The sequence below is a fragment of the Haliotis rufescens genome, unplaced genomic scaffold, assembly GCF_023055435.1.
Source record: "Haliotis rufescens isolate VD_foot unplaced genomic scaffold, xgHalRufe1.0.p SCAF_1, whole genome shotgun sequence".
NCBI classification, from domain to species: Eukaryota; Metazoa; Mollusca; class Gastropoda; order Lepetellida; family Haliotidae; genus Haliotis; species Haliotis rufescens.
The window spans coordinates 17484869-17503203 of NW_025963779.1; the positions used below are offsets into that span (position 1 = coordinate 17484869).

General features: G+C 43.4%; 1 protein-coding gene across 2 annotated transcripts in view; it reads left to right on the forward strand.

Moving 5' to 3' along the window:
- Nucleotides 1–4608: 4608 nt before the first annotated feature.
- The window catches only part of LOC124149857 (solute carrier organic anion transporter family member 4C1-like), a 57865-nt gene continuing 44138 nt past the window's right edge, over nucleotides 4609–18335 (forward strand). The window contains exon 1 of one of the 2 annotated variants that reach the window (XM_046521688.2): nucleotides 4609–4949. The gene's annotated coding sequence lies outside the window, so the exon portion shown is untranslated. The other variant, XM_046521697.2, reaches the window with a different exon arrangement.

Genomic DNA, 18335 nt, shown 5'->3' on the forward strand with positions numbered 1-18335 from the left:
CCTATGTTTGCTTTAAAGGTGACTATGCTTGTCGTAAAAGGCGACTAAAGGGATCGGGTGGTCAGGCTCCCTGACTTGGTTGATGCATGTCATCGATCCCAATTGCGTGGATCGATGCTCATATCAATCACTGGATTGTCTGGTCCAGACTCGATTATTTACAGACCGCCGTCATATAGCTGGAATATTGCTGAGTGCGGCGTTAAACAACAAACCAACCAACCAACTATGCCGATAGTGCCGATAAGGAACCATAGCAGATAAATGTTTTCCTTCAAGAGATAAATCAGATTTAGGTTGATCAATTCTAACCCGGAATACCCACGGGGTATAGTAGTTATTTACTATTCGACACATTGCCCGTGAAGATCCGGGTGAGACGAGGTCTTCGGCAACCCATGCCTGCCGTAAAGGGGACTATGCTTGTCGTAAGAGGCGACTAACGGAATCGTGTGGTTAAGCTCGCTGTCTTGGTTGAATTGAGTTTCCCTCTGGGATCTTCAGCAACCCATGCTTGTCGTAAAAGGCGACCAACGGGATCGGGTGGTCAGGCTCGCTGTCTTCGTTGATGCTTGTCATCGTATCCCAATTGCGTGGATCGATGCTCGTGATGTCAATCACTGGATTGTCTGGTCCAGAATCGATTATTTACAGACCGCCGTCATATAGCTGGAATATTGCTGAGTGCGGCGTTAAACAACAAACAAACAAACACTATTCGACACCGGGATTACATCGGTTCACATCGGGTACATGTATCTATGAATCCATGAAACCAACATATACCCATCATCATTACTTCATGGGTTTGTAGACACTAGCTTCGCCCATTATCCGTGACTACACATCTGATATGATATATAGTGGTGGCGTTTGTCGAGATTTAGTAAATATAACGTTAACATGTCCATAGTCATAAGAAATATCTACTAAAAGAGTAAAATACGACTATATCACAATCATGTAGTTATGAATCACTATCAATTAGTGATTATACCTGGACCCACTTGCACAAAGCGATCTTAGCGCTAATACTATTGTAAGCCTATTACGGGAGTTACGATCATCTTAGCGCTAAGATCGTTTTGTGCAAGTGGGACCAGGTGTTCGCGAAAAGGTGAGCGTATCCTGCCTCCGGTGGCACCGTCATAAACACGTGCAAAGGCAAGTCAATCACCCGAACAAACGCGTGAACAGATTAGCGTCACTAACAAGTAAAATAGGGAATTGCATCGGACATATTTTTTGTCACTGATGCGTCAAATTTGAAACGTCCTTCACAGGGATGTCTACCATAAAAAGTTTTGAAAGTGTTACTGAGGCATTAAGGTTGTAACCCAGATGAAACAACTTTTTGAGCAAGAGACATATGAATCCCTTTGAAATCTTCGTAGAAAGGCCATGCTCGATTGTACCTCAAAAGGTATGAAATAAAGTAATGAAACGAGGCCGTGTCAAATGTGCCCTGCATGAACTTTGTGCTGACCCTACCGGTGCCTTCTATTATAATAACTGGTAGAGCGGATGGTCGTAAAGCTATGGCATGTGCTGCACGAGCAATATGGCCGCTAGACTACCTACCTAATGCGTGTTATATTCTTCAGCTATTGTTTTCTTATCGACACTCATCTTTACAGTCCGTTAATACATGTCCCTGCAGGCGGGTGAGAGTGTACAAAAGGAAGCAGATCGTGTCAGCGGAAGGCCCCATTTATATAATAAAATTATTATATTATACAACTGACCACAAACACTGGCTGCTGGTTTATCCAGAGATTGGAAAAGGTCATTATTGTCACATCTCTTATTCGTTTCCACGAAGTATTTTTTCATGCAATATTCATAGCAACGTATAATGTGCTTTTCCGAAATTCATTATCTCTTTCAACGTCTGACATACAATGTTCAGTGCAATGATCCGATATTCAATTCTATGCTCACAGTCTGTATACTAGCTGCAACAGTTCGCGGTTTCTATGTACAAAAGACAATCTGGGGGCACGGGTGACCATGACGTCTAAGGCGCCGCGATTCGCTGTGCATAGTTGCGTCCCTTTGGCACGCCAGAAACCTATGATTGTGGGTTCGAATCCCGGTTCGCCCCGATTATGTTTCTAGGTTTGTCAGCACCATACCCGTGCTCGTGGGTTTCACCGAAGTGGTAAACGTCCGAGACCTGCATCACTTCTTGTCACGCCGCGATATGACTGGAATACTGTTAAAAGTGGCATTAAACGCAACTCACTCACTCACTCATTTCTGGTGTCCACGCCGTGATATTACAGGAGTATTGCTTAAAGCGGCGTAAAAACATACTCACTCACTCAAACTTATTTCGCGTTTGCTTATTTATACAATATGCGAAACAGCGCCTCAATGTCTTATATTCAATATTCGTTGCCAAGTTACAAGAATCATAGCAACGCATAAGTACATGTGTATTTTTATTCACTTTCAATATTCGACTAAATGAGACAATACTCCATGTAACGTGGTGAAGTTCCACTTAATATCCAATCCTGTAAGCTACAAGGCATTTACATTGAAATAAACCAACGGACAAAAGAAACATTTATTCACAAAAAGGTATTTGACAAGATAAAACACCAAAAGTTCTGCAGACACGTTTATCATGCTGGTTGCACTGTCCAGTATTCGATCACACCCTCAGAATCGACGTCGATCTCTTTTAAAGTTCCGTGCTACACACATGGCTCAGTATCGGATGTGACCCCCTGCAGCAACGATGCAGGCCCAAACACGATGTCGAATTGAGTACACGAGTCTCCTGACATCCTGATTAGGGATCCTACGCCATTCTTTCTGCAGGGCAATTGCCAAGGCATCCCTCGTCAATGGCGGCAGTTGACGTTTCCGATTCCTGCGTCCAAGTTGGTCCCAAAGGTGCTCTATGGGCGACAGGTCCGGTAATCTCCTGGCTGGCTACTGTAATACGATCACGTTGTTGGCGTTCAGAAAGTCGCTGGTGACTCGAGCTGAGTGAGGGGTGGCGTTGTCCTGCTGAAACAGCGTCCATGGGTGTTGTTGCAGGAAAGGAGGTACCACAGCCCTGGTCCATCTGTCTGTGACGTCGGTGTAGAAACGTTAACGTCATGCCCTTGAAAGGTCGATAGGCGCAGAGACCATACAGGCGGAGTCGTCTAGCAACGGTCCTTCTGCTAACTGGATGTCCAAAGCTGTTTGCGGATGATGACGTCACAGTTAGGAATCAGGACATAAGGTGAAGCACCCGTAAATACCTGTCTTCCTGTGGCGTCGTGACCTTGGGTCTTCCACTCTTCGGCCTGTCTGCAGTGCTGCCAGTTTGCCTGTGACGTGTGACATGTCTGGCGATGGTGCACTTGAAGCAGCCCATGATCCTGGCAACGTGCTCCTGCGTCGCTCCCATTTGCAACATACCGATGGTTCTCTCCCTCTGCTCTGCGGTTAGTCGAGGCATGTTCGTTGTTTTAAACGGTTTCATGTGATGAGAGAGTACAATCCTGCTCATGTTTTATACCAGAATTTCATACGGATAACTTTGTGCAGATTTTGCATGTTTTAATGATTAAATTAACTTTTCTCGCAAATCTCGTGAAGCACGTGCACATGTTCACAGGGAATAGGTAAGTTGCATTCCAGCTATGTGTTCCCAACTGTTTTTGTGCTGTTTCTGTTGAAAACTGACGACCATTGTTAATTTGATGGCGTTTCTTTTGCCCCTCAGTTTAGTCACTACATGCTGAATTTGTTTGTAGATCCCCCATCCAGTATTCAGTGCCAAGGCGGCACGGGTGTTCCAGTCGTCTAAGGCGCCAAATGTCGCAGTGCAGAGTTGCGTCCCTTCGGAACGCCTGAAACTTGTGATCCTGGGTTCGAATCCCTGTTCACCCTGATTGTTTCTAGGTTTGTCAACACCATACCCGTGCTCGTGGGTTTAATAAAAGGGGTAAACGTCTGAGAACTACATCACTTCGGGCTTTTCTCCCACTTTAAGCTGATACGCCGTGATATAACTGGAATACTGTTCAAAGAGTTAAACCCAACCCAACCTAACTCAATCACTCCAGTGTTGCATGTGTTAATTTACATATACAGTAGACTGTGCCCCCGTGATGGCGTAGAACTGGTTTCAGGCAACAAGTTAATTCTGAGGGGGGATATTGAAAGTTCAAGTGAAAACGCTAAGCTCTCTGCAAGTCTTCATCGATCCCAGTGCGAGGTTAACGTGTGAGTACTAAGAAGCGCAACGATTAGAGCCCGCCATGAGATGATATCGATCTTTATTGACCGGCGTTATTCCTCCATGACTTATGTCACATACGCCGCCACTAGCACCGCAATGAAGTCCCGTCATTAGTCCTATAACGGTAAACGTACGGCCTGTCTCTCGAATATTTGTTTTCGGGCGCGTTCCTCTGAATGGGTGCTAATACGGCCATGTCATAGGTTCGCATAATATGAAGGATGTGTTACACAGGTCCCGCATGTGCCTAGGGCTTCTCTCAACGAAACGCAGTCAATCGGTGGCTGGAGAAAATCCATATCGATAGAGACGCTAGCGACCTCATAATTAATCCGCTTCTGACGTCACAGGCCTGACGTCATCGTCGCGTAACTACGGAGAAGGAAACGCCGTGTTCAAGTACGGGAGGACGCAACGCGTTGTGTTGTATTGGCAGGCTTGGAAAACGACGCTCGCGAACAGGCGATCGATTGTAAACCCGTAGCGGGCCTCGTGTCAGTGCAGACTGCCTTTAGCCCTCAGCTGGTTGTTGAACGGCAGCCATGGATGATGCTTGGAACGCTCGCTGCGATCAGCCGGGAAATGAGGCCGTGCATGTGGGGTCATACCGGTCAGTTTTCGCCCACTGACACCATATGGCTCCTGTTTATCCCGCCCCACACCCGCACCTTGGGAGGAGACTGGAACAGCCTCAAGGTCAAAGGTAAGGCTTCAGGAAGTGTTGCTCCGTCACGTGACACGTCACTGTTATTCAAGTACTAGCGATGCCGGATTAAAGGTCTTTCATGAACAGGTCTGTATACAGCATGTGTGTACTCTGTATGTATATGTATACATAATATGATTGTGTGATATCCGTGACTCCACATCCTGACAGTCATGTTATCCTGCCTACACGTGTAACGCGCGAACTCTGCTCTAGAACTGGGTACAGACAAACTTTCTCCCGAGATGCTAAAATAAATCTTACACTCAGACCGTTCTGGCCAACCATCACTAAACCAGCCCCACAGCCAGTCCCAACAGTTGTCTTATCAGATGTCATTTTTACAGACTGCTTTTGCGATAGTCCCTAAACGATATTCATGTCAACTTTGAAGAAAGTTCCTCTTCCTCGTTATTGCGCTATCTGTTCAAGATAAGACGATGTTTACTCGATTCTCGGAGTTTAAGTAAACACAAAACTGCTCTCCCTGATGTAAATACATCTTTTATACTATCGCGCCCATGCGTTGAGAATGCACATAATATCATTCTATTTCAGTCGCGGTGACACACGTGTATGCAGACACTCTTAAAATTAGAACGAGACTGTGAATATGTTGAATCTGTTATTAGACCAGTGATTTTTGACTAATAAATACAGTTATGACTACGGGATATATCTATCGATCACAAATATCGATTGTGATGTAGGCGTGATTTCCTTGGAAAAGATCGGGCGTTACCTCGCAATGGATTGACCTTTGTCTAAGACACTCGCTTGTATATGGGGTTATGTAAACATCCATGCCGTATGGCTTAAACGCTTAGTAAGCAAATGTATTCTTTGGGCTTATAAGAATTAATGATTTTCGTTTACTCTCTTTTATCATGGACATGTGTGCCCAGGAATTGAGCTGGTTGATGCTCATATTTGGTTCATTTTGTATGTTTGTTGTTACTGTCTGATTTGTATTTCAAATGGGTGTTTGTACCTTCCTATAGAATAAATAGTTAAATGAAGTTTCTACATGTTAATACGGAACACACAAGTTCAGTTATGGGAATGTTACATTTCATAGGGTACTTTTTTGACAGTTAATGACTTCATTTGTTGATGGTTGTAATGACTGACAATTGTTTTACTTATGTTTTGTGACTGGGCAGGTAAAGTGTCCATTGAAACGGTGATAGGATAGTGGTGTTTGTGGAGGGTGATGGGATAGTGGGGTGTGCGGAGGGTGATGGGATAGTGAGTTGTTAACAGGGTGATGGGATAGTGGGGTGTGCGGAGGGTGATGGGACAGTGAGTTGTTAACAGGGTGATGGGATAGTGGGGTGTGCGGAGGGTGATGGGACAGTGAGTTGTTAACAGGGTGATGGGATAGTGGGGTGTGCGGAGGGTGATGGGACAGTGAGTTGTTAACAGGGTGATGGGATAGTGGGGTGTGCGGAGGGTGATGGGACAGTGAGTTGTTAACAGGGTGATGGGATAGTGGGGTGTGCGGAGGGTGATGGGACAGTGAGTTGTTAACAGGGTGATGGGATAGTGGGGTGTGCGGAGGGTGATGGGATAGTGAGTTGTTAACAGGGTGATGGGATAGTGAGTTGTTAACAGGGTGATGGGACAGTGAAGTGTTAACAGGGTGATGGGATAGTGGGGTCTGCGGAGGGTGATGGGACAGTGAAGTGTTAACAGGGTGATGGGATAGTGGGATGTGCGGAGGGTGATTGGACAGTGGGGTGTTTGCGGGGTGGTGGTGGTGGGGGGGGGGGGGGGGGGGGGGGCGGATCTCAACGACAGAGATAACTTAGCATCTTGGCTTTGTACCATTGCCACTTCCCCCATAGTCCTGGTCTGAGGAATAAGGGGACAGTTCGCTTGTATGAACTTTGACGTACACCACGGATTAACATTTATGCCCTGTGTTGTTTCGTGAGAGTCAGACATCAACCACTGACTACATGTGTAACGTTACACACTCGCGTTTACAGCGCCACTAAATAACCCGTTCATCGTACATGTGTTGATGGGATGCAGGCGGAATGTGCATGGCGCCTTCACAAACACATTCAGCTCCATCGCACCGGTCAGTTCAGAGATATCAATTTCCTTGCCCCTCATAAACATTGATGACTTGACCGGTGGACCCGCACATGGTTAACGAACTTTGGCTCCGTATTTGTTCATGCTCGATGAGGGCCCACACACTTGTAATCTTCAAGCCCTAGTACAGCTTAATAAATTCACGTTTTGATGTAATAACGGCTGTTTCTACTTTCGTTAGGGTTATCCTATGTTCCCTGCGCATGTTTCACAAAGTCGGCCTGTTCTTTGAATGTGTTTACATAATTAGGTGAACCAGATGGTACGAAGACAACTATTCTAAAGTGTCATAATCAAATGTGGACGTATACGTGAGTATATTTACAAATTTACGAACATGACATTTAAAGTATGACATTCGAAAAATATAAAAGTTGTGTTGAGATTTCAAATAACAACAAACTCCCTCTTCCAATGTTGAACACGTGTTGATGAATGACGCGTGTACATTCCTCTGAGACTGCAGGTCTATTTATGACACAGCGACGTCTTTTTAGAGAGCTCCGTGGAATTAAGTATTTACTTTCCAGACGTAAGTTACATTACCAGGTCTTTACACGTAGGGCCTGTTTGCCACTGCCAAATGTTATCAAGCGAGTTTAACAGCTTCCTTCTCCGTACTACTGAACCAAAATAACAAGACAAAACCTCATTTGCAGTTTATCAATAGCGGCAAGGTGATGTTTTTAACTGACTGTCTTTATGAATGACGTTTATTTGTTTGTTGTTTTACGCCGCACTCAGCAATATTCCAGCTATATGACGGCGGTCTGTGAATAATAGAGTCTGGACCAGACAATCCAGAGATTGATATTATGAGCATCGATCCACATAATTGGGATATGATGACATTCATCAACCAAGTCAGCGAGCCTGACCACTCGATCCCTTTAGTCCCCCCTCACAAGCATAGTCACCTTTGGCTAAAGACCTATTCTACCCCGGATTGTGAATACGTGAAAAGTCGGATGTTTGTTGAAAGTCATTACTTTGTCATATCAAATAAACCGTAGACTGTTCATAATATAAACACAATAGTTTATGTTAAACGGCAAATCATGTTTACGATGGAAGTTATGTAAATAACATATTAATGATAGTTTCTTGATCAGTTTTGATGTGTTTCGGATCCACATACTAGTAGCCAAATAAAATACATCATGGCATCGATAAATAACGTAAAAGGCGCGTCAAAATTAACTTTTTCTAAAATACCTAAAAACCAAACGTGTAATTTCATTGTTAATGTGTATTAAATATCAATAACCCAGTGTACGCGCACCTGTTGCATAAAGGGCTTCTCTTGTTGGAATGTCAATTTGACATATAATCGGACCGATAGAAAACAAACCCAGTTACGTCAATTACCATGGGTCTAAATTGTTCTCAAGGGTATCGAGTTATGAAAGTGACTCCAATCTTTAATTACAGTACCATAAATCGTTGACCCGTCGAGAAGAAACCTTACACGCACTAACAGAAGACAACAGTACCTAACTGTTTCTCCTCTGTGGTAAAAACCAAAGTATTCCGCAGTTGCGCTAAATGTGGGAACCCCGCATAGTTGGTAGGGGTGTATGGTTAGTTTGGGGAAGACGAAGATTAGCTGTTATATTTTAAGAAAGCGAACGTCTTTTATGTGTAGGTGGAGATATTCTACCGTTTCCCCTTCTACAGTTCTCCCGCGTTGGTTAAACGACCTGTTTGGCTCTAAAATGGATAGGGGGCAGGTTTTCTGAGGCTGAGGGGAGTGAAGAGCTCCAGATCTTTGGCACCACCCTTCCAGTGTAAGGAGCTGTGGTTGCTATAGCAATACCACTGGCGAGGTACAAGGAGTCGCCTGATATGAAACGCTTTGTTGATATTGCGCCATATTGGATGTAATTAATCGCTCACACGTGACGTCGACATATTGCCAATTCTTGATTGCGAAATACTGCAATTGTAATTAGAAAAGGTCGCAATGTTCTACAGCGGTATTTGAATAATAACTAATTAATCATATCGATGAACTTTAAGCACTGATGGTCGTAATTATGACCATGTTTCTTTCAAACAATTTATGTGGTGACATTTTTATTTGGGGCCACAAAAGTACTTGTTTATATTGCAGTGAAAGATGGAGATTTACGGAGGGAATAAAATATCACTAAGGCAGATACGTTCACAAGGGTAGTTGTCCGTCCCAGAGGAGAGATATAAGTGCACCCACGATTTCAGTATCAACATGTCATAACACTGTCAGACACATTATTATTTATGGTTGAAATATACAACACAACGCGGCATTCACGTGATGTGAAATTAACCTCGCGTCAGCTGATCGCGACAAGTCATCTCCTGGGAGTATCAAAACTTGAGGGTAATATGGAATTGGGAAATCACGAGAATCGCCTTTCGAAACAATTTATATATAACTTTGCATAATGACCTATAGATGCGTCAGGTTTACTTGGTAAAATGCAAGTAAAATGACCAGTGAATTTCTGGCTCAGAATAGACTGCGAGAACAATAGCGTGACGTCAACAAAATGGTTTAGCTGTAGTTATAAACACTAATCATAGTTAATAGCAATGTCATCCCTCTCATCAGATCTGACGAACTCAAAACCCTGTTTATAAAGCGATGTCAGCTGAAATGTTACACTAATACTGATATAGAAGACTAACATATAGTCTTTGAACACAATACATTTCTCTTCTCTAAAATTAAAACAATTAATCTTCCTTGTATTAATCTTACTGATTTCAGCTAGAGCTGGCTAGACTTGCATTTATGTAAATGGTTTTGTTTTCAAGAAATACCTATATTCCACAGTCATCGTGCTGGGCTATACCTACACAGAGGCATACTTAATAACTCCTACTACTACTACTACTACTACTACTACTACTACTACTACTACTTTTGTTTGTTTGTTTGTTTGTTGATCCGGGGTAGAATAGGTCTTCAGCAACCCATGCTTGTCGTAGAAGGTGACTATGCTTGTCATAAGGGGCGACTAATGGGATCGGGTGGTAGGGATCGCTGACTTTGTTGATGCATGACATCGTGTCCCAATTTCGTGGGTCGATGCTAATGATGTCAATCACTGGATTGTCTGGTCCAGACTCGATTACTTACAGACCGCCGTCATATAGCTGGAATCTTGCTGAATGGGGGGTTGAACAACAAACAAACAAACAAAACATTAAGCTCTGAGATTTATCTAAAATTATTGCTCTTAATGTATGGAGATTGCAAGTGGGTAAGCGTTCTGTTTATGTATATGCGCCCACGCGATGAGATTTTAGCCGTGCGAAATAACACCACGGAAGACACGTGACGGGTTTTCGATCGTCACGGAAATTTCATCTTGGGCTTCTCATCAACATGGATGTTATTTTAGGGGCAACGTCGTACTCCATGCATCATTCCGGATGCATAGCATATGGAGAACTTGCACATCGAGTTAATGGGTTAATATAGTTTACACACAGCGGAAGATACAGTTTTTCGTTTCGTATTTGAAACCATCTCTGACGCCATGTTATGTTTTCACCTTTATATGTATGCTAAACAGGTTGATCGAAAACCGAACTCATAACAAGTCATATATGTGAATGAATGATACCAAATTTTATACACCGAAACCCTTTATATTCGGACAGTGAAATTCTCGGTAAAACGTGCGGGTTTAACAATTTCTGGTTTAACGAGTCTCTTTAATAAAGTAATGGCTTTGGTATTCAGTGTACAGAGAGACCCCGGTTAATCCGGAAACCTCGTTTTTCAAAACGACAAAAGGGACGCCTATACATATATAAGGTGACGTTACTCAGAAGCGTTGATTGTTTATTCCGCACACGATGTTTTATAAGGAACGGCAAATTCCGGATAAAAGTTTGTTTTATTATTATGTGGACGTTCATGGAAGAATCAGCCAGGAAGGCGTTTCACAGTATCTGTCAGTGACTATAAAAAAACAAACGCTCGAATTTACATGGTAGCTAAATGCAGTTAATATGACGTAAACGTTGAAAAAGCTGACGTTAGTAAAAAAAAGGGCAGGTCAAATGTTGGATCGATTGTAGACCCGAGTTGACACGTAAAACACATATAACATTCTTCTTCTTTGATATCACGTAATGTTGATGTACGTCAAGAGTTATTGGTCATTCTCGCCTACCTGACTCTAGTGACATGTATCATTCTGCAGCCATCCGGGCCCTGTTTCATTAAGCGACCACAGCGCTTCCACTGCCGCAACTCCCATACTGCAGCATACACGTACGGTTGTCGTAACCGTCAGGCTGCTTTCTGAAACCGGCACCTGCTCTGTTGTCACGGGAGACATGGGCACAAGATACCAATGCAATGAAAGTTTATACCCAACGAAATGGGTCAGCCTCTTTATGTCAAAAAGATAAATATTTTGTATTATATTTTATCATGTATACACTGTTTCTAATATATATATATATATATATATATATATATATATATATATATATATATATATATATATAGAGAGAGAGAGAGAGAGAGAGAGAGAGACAGACAGACAGACAGACAGACAGACATATAACACACCGTGTGGAGTGATTTGTTACACATATTTTAATAATTATTCTACTCTGTACATGCGGTCTATGTTATTTATGATTTAACAGGATGAGACTGAATAGCTCTCCTTAGGAAACTAAACGTGTAGGAAGTGACACAAAGACATTCCATTGACACGACGTCGACTGAGGTCACGTACGCTACATGATAATGTTTGTGACATTGTGAGTTCGGTTTTCGATCAACCTGTGTTGCCTTCAACTGAATGTGAAACATGGCGTGATACCGAACGGACGTTGAGGCCCGGCAAGTAATAGTTTCTCCTGGGTGCTTGACTAACATGGTGATATATGATTCTTTTTATTACACAATACATTTCTCTCCTCTAAACGTAAAAAAAATGATTTCCTGGTGCTTAGTTAGAGCTGGCTAGAGCTGTCTAGACTTGCTTTTATATAAATCTAGATTGGTTTTGTCTCCATAAAATTCAAATATTCCACAGTCATAGTGCAGGGCTACCTAGGTGTTATTGTACCCAATCAGCACTCCCATACTTTCAGCAAAGTTCAAGACAACGTGTGAATTCAGGTAATGTGGTGGTTAGGTCATATATTTCGTTTTTCCTACTATTTATCTTGTTTTTGTAAACTAGATGTTCGAGGAGGTGGATTTCCCCCAAAATGTATTGTATATTTTTTTCTACTTCTTTCACTTAGACCTGGTCTCATGTTTGGTTGGAAATAAATTGATGTTTATTCCCGAAGCCTGTTTGGGGAGAGGCGAGAACTCCGACGCCCGTGCATCTATTCTTTTATGAGACCTGCTACAGCGTAGATACGTACGATAATAAGAAGTGTTCTGAAACTGTTAGGCACAATCTTCACTGCATGATTGAAGATTCGCTATCACTGACTACGGAAATAAGTGACTTTTCTTTTCTCGTCAAGTCAGCACTGAAACACAACCCAGATGTCTGTGACTTGCGAGATTGGATTTGCTGATTTCAAAGCCTCTTGCCAGTGAAGAAAGTCATGTAAATATTTTCTTTTCTCCACCAAGCGAAAACGTACGGTATTTAGTCCGCGAAGCTGATCAGGTGTTTCAAGGTTATCTCCAAGTCTGCATCCCAGTTTAAGGGCATTGGTAGCCCAGTTCTCGAGGACGCCGCAATTCGCTGTGCAGAGTTGCGTCCCTTACGCAGTCGATGGTTCGCATCTTGGTTGGTTGGTTGGTTTGTTGTTTAACGCCGCACTCAACAATATTCCAGCTATATGACGGCGGTCTGTATATAATCGAGTCTGGACCAGACAATCCAGTGATTGACATCATGGGCATCGATCCATGCAATTGGGATCGTTGACATGCATCAACCAAGTCAGTGAGCCTGACCACCTAATCACGTTAGTCGCCTCTTACGACAAGCATAGTCGCCTTTTACGGCAAGCATGGGTTGCTGAAGACCTATTCTACCCCGGATCTTCACGGGTCGTTCGCATCTTAGATTCATCCTGATTATGTTTTTAGGTTTATCAGCACCACACCCGTGCCCATGGGATGCACCAAAGGGGTATACGTCCAATACCTGCATCACTGTGGGCTTGCCTCCCTCATCAAGCTGACGCGTCGTGAATTATTTGGATTACTGTTCAAAGCGGCGTTAGACCAAACCCAATCAGACTTCCTCGTTAGCGCCGGGCAATAGGTCATAGGATGTTGTTGTCACTGTCGACTCACATGTTAATGACGTAATATTCACGTGGTTCACTTCTCTCCGACTCGTTTAAAGTTTTTGTTGTTGTTAAACTCAGCAATATTCCAGCTACATGACGGCGTTCTGTCAATAATCGAGTGTGAACCGGACAATCCAGTAATTGACATCGTGCGCATCGACCTACGATGTCATGCATGAACCAAATCAGCGATTCTGACCACCCGATCCCGTTAGTCGCCTCATACGACAAGCGGGGGTTGCTGAAGACCTATTCTAACCCGGATTTTTACGGGTACTGTTTAGGGGTCACCACATGTGATCTCTTCAATAGAGTGAGATCTCGCCTGTCTCCCAGACCCAAGAGATAACTTACAATACGAATCCAACTAAAGTCCAAAAGGGTCTGGCAAGTCTAGATTGACTCAGCTCTAGCCAGAAACTAAGCATTGTCCTGGGTCTGCCTTTGTTTCTATTTCTTATTTTGTGGATACTTATATATTTTTTTAATCAGATTCCTGGGACTAGCTGTTATTCTCTGTGAGAGCGTGAATTGGACTTTACACGATTTTAGTAATATTCAAGCCATCTCAGGGTCGGTCGGGTAGCCTAGTGGTTAAAGCATTCGCTCGTCACGCCGAAGACCCGGGTTCGATTCTCGACATGTGTACAATGTGCGAAGCCCATTTCTGGTGTCCCCCGTCGTGATATTGCTGGAATATTGCTAAAAGCAGCATAAAACCGTACTCACTCACTCACTCACTCAAGCCATGTCAGGCCGGGGATGACAACGAATTGCCTTCACACCTCGTACCAACGTGAATCGAACCGTTTACGTCAACGCTTTAATGACTTGGCTATCGTACCGCCCATATTCCATGTGATAACAAAGACAAATGATTTATCATTATTGTCTTTAAAAGTCTGTTTAAATACCAACGTCTGTAGAAGATAAGTTGACGCATTTATCTCCTTAACGTTTGTTTTAGGTTTTGGGGTCGTCTGTCATTACACGTTAATGATGATAATCATTGCTAATTATGGAGTGACTGTAATCAGTGTCTATTAATATACACATGCGTGATATACGCAAGTACATGGGAGGAGACGGTGAGGTGTTTGAGTACACAGATTGCTGAGCTGCACCCCTTGCTGACGCACTCTTATGCAATACACCCCCTTACATCCTAATAAACAAAATGCAGTCGCGGTCTTGCGGTATCCTCCCGAAACGTAGACCTGCCAAAACGCAGACCCGTTAAAACAACACTCGTTATGGCTGGTTGCATCAGCAATAAGTACCCTGTACCCTTGATTAAGTAAAATGGTATCACCCATGTAACAAGAAAGAAAGCTGGGTAGATTTCACAATTTTTTATTCAAATGTTATTTCAGATGATAAGTGTTCTAATTTGTTGCATCTGATGGTGGCGATGGAATGGCCTAGTGGTTAAAGTGTTCGCCAGTCACGCCGAATACCCGGGTTCGTGCAGTAAGTGTTGCACTTGTACCCAATTCCATTGTCCTTTTGGAGAGTAAAATTTGTTTAAAGCAAACGCCGTTCAAGTTGGTGATAAACTAAACTCACTCATTTAACAATATTATGGTCAGTACAAGATGTGTATATGTAAGGTGAGGTGAAATGGGGTTTAACGTCGCGTCCAAGATTATTGCACTTATATAGCGACGTGCATGTACGTGTGTGTGTTTGTGTGGCTGCTTGTACTAGTCCGGACTGATGCCGATTTATAGTGCTAGCTCACTGAGATACCATGCCGCAGTTTAACATGAATACCCCACTCAGACACAGTATACTGACTCCGAGCCGACCAGTCCTTGTTTTAGCCCCTTAATGCCGAGCGCCAGACAGGGTAACAACAAGTACCATCTTTTAACGTCTTTTGGTACGACGCGGTCGGGGATCGAACCCCGGACCCTCCGCTCTCCGGGCGGACGCTCTACCTCTAGACCACGGAGGCGGTCTGTGTTTATGTAAAACTACACCCGTGAAGATCCGGGGTAGAATAGGTCCTCAGAAACCCATGCTTGCTGTAAAAGGCGACAAAGCTTGTCATAAGAGTCGACTAACGTGATCAGGTGGTCAGGCTCACTGACTTGGTTGATGCATGTCATCGTATCCCAACTGCGTAGATCGATGCTCATGATGTCAATCACTGGATTGACTGGTCCAGACTCGATTATTTACAGACCGCCGTGATATAACTGGAATATTGCTGAGTGCGGCGTTAAACAACAAACTAACAAATTATGTAAAGCTATTGGTGTCGCAGTGTTAAGATTCCTTTGTGCAAGTGGTCCCGTCCTTTAAACTTATAACGTTTTAGTATTTTGCTCTTGCTTTATAAACATATTTCTTTCCCGCAGGTGAATCCGAAGATTTAGAAAAAATAATATCTGTTTTTACCATTATCAACTTCATCCGAGCAGACAAGGGCTGATTGTTGTATGGGGTAATTAGCCACCTAGCAGGATCGCATGTGCAGGATATATATCTCGTTGTTATCAGTGAGGTCAGAGGTAGACCTGTATTTCGTGATATATCTGGCAATAGCGTTTATCTCCCACTGCACCGGGTTCAACGCCATCGTGCGAGTTCGTGGAATGCTCCCTGTTTAATGGTACACCCAGACACAGACCTCGAAGAAGCTATCACTGATGCTGTTGGGTTATCGTTGTAGGTTAACTGGTCCTTAACGATCTTTGGCCTTTATGATATCCTTTTAATCACTTGTAATTATTTGATAAACTGCCTACAGTCTGTTTTGAATTTTCCATACTCAGTGCAAGTGTGCTTAGATTATGACTTGTTCCAAGAAATATATTCTTCTGTATGTTTTTAATTGTAAACATTTCAGTTTTGTAAGATCCAATAACTGAATTGATGTAAGTACGGGTTCTTTGGGATAAAATTCATCTTTAGTTATTGAACATGTATCAGAATTTGATAGATGTTTTACATTGGGCGGGTGGTCGATCATTAGACTCTTATCGAGCAGATTTACCATACGAGACGGATAAACATAATACGTGCTGGGATTGGGGGGTTTGGGGGGGTTTGTGTGTGGGGGGGGGGGGGGGGTCTAAGGCGCCGCGATTCGCTGTGCAGAGTTGCGTCCCTTGGGCACGCCAGAAACCTATGATTGTGGGTTTGGATCCCGGTTCGCCTCGATTATGTTTCTAGGTTTGTCAGCACCATACCCGTGCTCGTGGGTTTCACCGAAGTGATAAACGTCTGAGACCTGCATCACTTCGGGCTTTCCTCCCACATAAAACTGACACGACGTGATATAACTGGAATACTGTTAACCCCAACATAATCGGGGCAAACTGGGATTCAAACTCACGATAAAGGTTTCTGGCTTGCTCAAGGGATGCAACTCTGTACAGCGAATTGCGGCGCCTTATACGACAGGGCCACCCGTGTTCCCTCCACGTCACGTCAGTGTTGATTTTCATACGATTTGTACATTGAATATTATCAGGCCCATACGCTATTCGACGTGTACAATTGCTGTCATTGACTTTAGCGATATGGCTTTAGCGTCAGTATATCAAATCTGGCCCTAGAGTGGTGTACACGCATGGCAAACAGGAATTATCAATCGCGTGATGTTTATTAAGTGCATCACCTCAGTGCTGCATGGCGAATAGCGGATATTTCACAGATCACACAAGTGGCGTGACAATTGGTGACAAGTGACACATGTGACGGGCGTTGTTGATGATATCTGTGATGTATCACATTGTCTGGGTTCTTGACGGTGGTGTCACAGTGTCCATATTGCAGTAACCACATATCCATGACAAAGGCTCCGCTAGATTCTGACCATTGATAACACACATCTACTTTAGATCTCCCACGACAGATGTCTCGCAACACTGACTGACAATCTATATAATGTCGATATTGATACACGTCTCAAGGGGATTGGTCACAACGTTATCGAGCTTACGTTCATATTGCAGATACGATATATTGTTGGCATGCATTATCACGAGAGCCTTGTCGGGGACACTGGTGGCCCTGGCGTCTTAGGCGCCACAGGGGCGGTCGGGTAGCCTAGTGGTTATAGCGTTTACTCGCCACACCGAAGCCCCGGGTTCGATTCTGCACTTGGGAACAATGTGTGAAGTCCATTCCTGGTGTCCCCGCTGTGACACTGCTGGAATATTGCTAAAGGCGGCGTAAAACCATACTCACTCACTCGCTCGCTCTTAGGCGCCACGTGCAGAGTTGCGTCCCTTGTCAGAAACATGGGGTGGAGGCTTTATCTTAGATTTGCCTTGATAATGTTTTCAGGTTTGCCCGCACTAAAATTATCCGTGTTCGTGGGTTTCTCTAGTCTGTCTTACAGACCCTGATACAAATATACATCAAATACAGCCCATGCAAGTCTATAATGTTTGGCAAGTCTAGATCACTGCAGTATCTGAAAATGAAGAGAGTCACTGGGCTCCTTTTTATTATATTTTTATTAAGATAACTGAACAATTGTTTTTTTATGTACGATATGTTCATTTCAGAGACTAAATTTTAGTCTAGGGTTTCTCCAAAGTGGTAAACGTCTAAGACCTGCATCATATCGTGCTTTCCTGTGACATGCCCTTAAACCTCACTAACCTCACTAACTTAATTCAGTTACATGTCCAACTGACAACCACCAAAATTTAACTAATTTTATTTTATTGACGACTGATTGGCTTATTACCATCACGTGGTCGATTAGCGGCCATGCTTGTCCGGAGACGTGCCGTTTAATATAAACCAATACATAGAAATGGAGTATCCAGCACCTCAACGCGCTTCTTCCGATACCACCCTCTCCATATCGACTCTCACACTCCAGTAATAGACCCGTGTATTCATATCGAATGACAAGTGCATTTAGTGAAATGTGATGGAGCGTCACAACAGGGTATTGGGGTCACCAGTTCCTGCTGGAGAGACCACCGCAGATTGTCACCCACGCGTTGTCGCTTTACTGTGTGCATTCAATAAGTTACA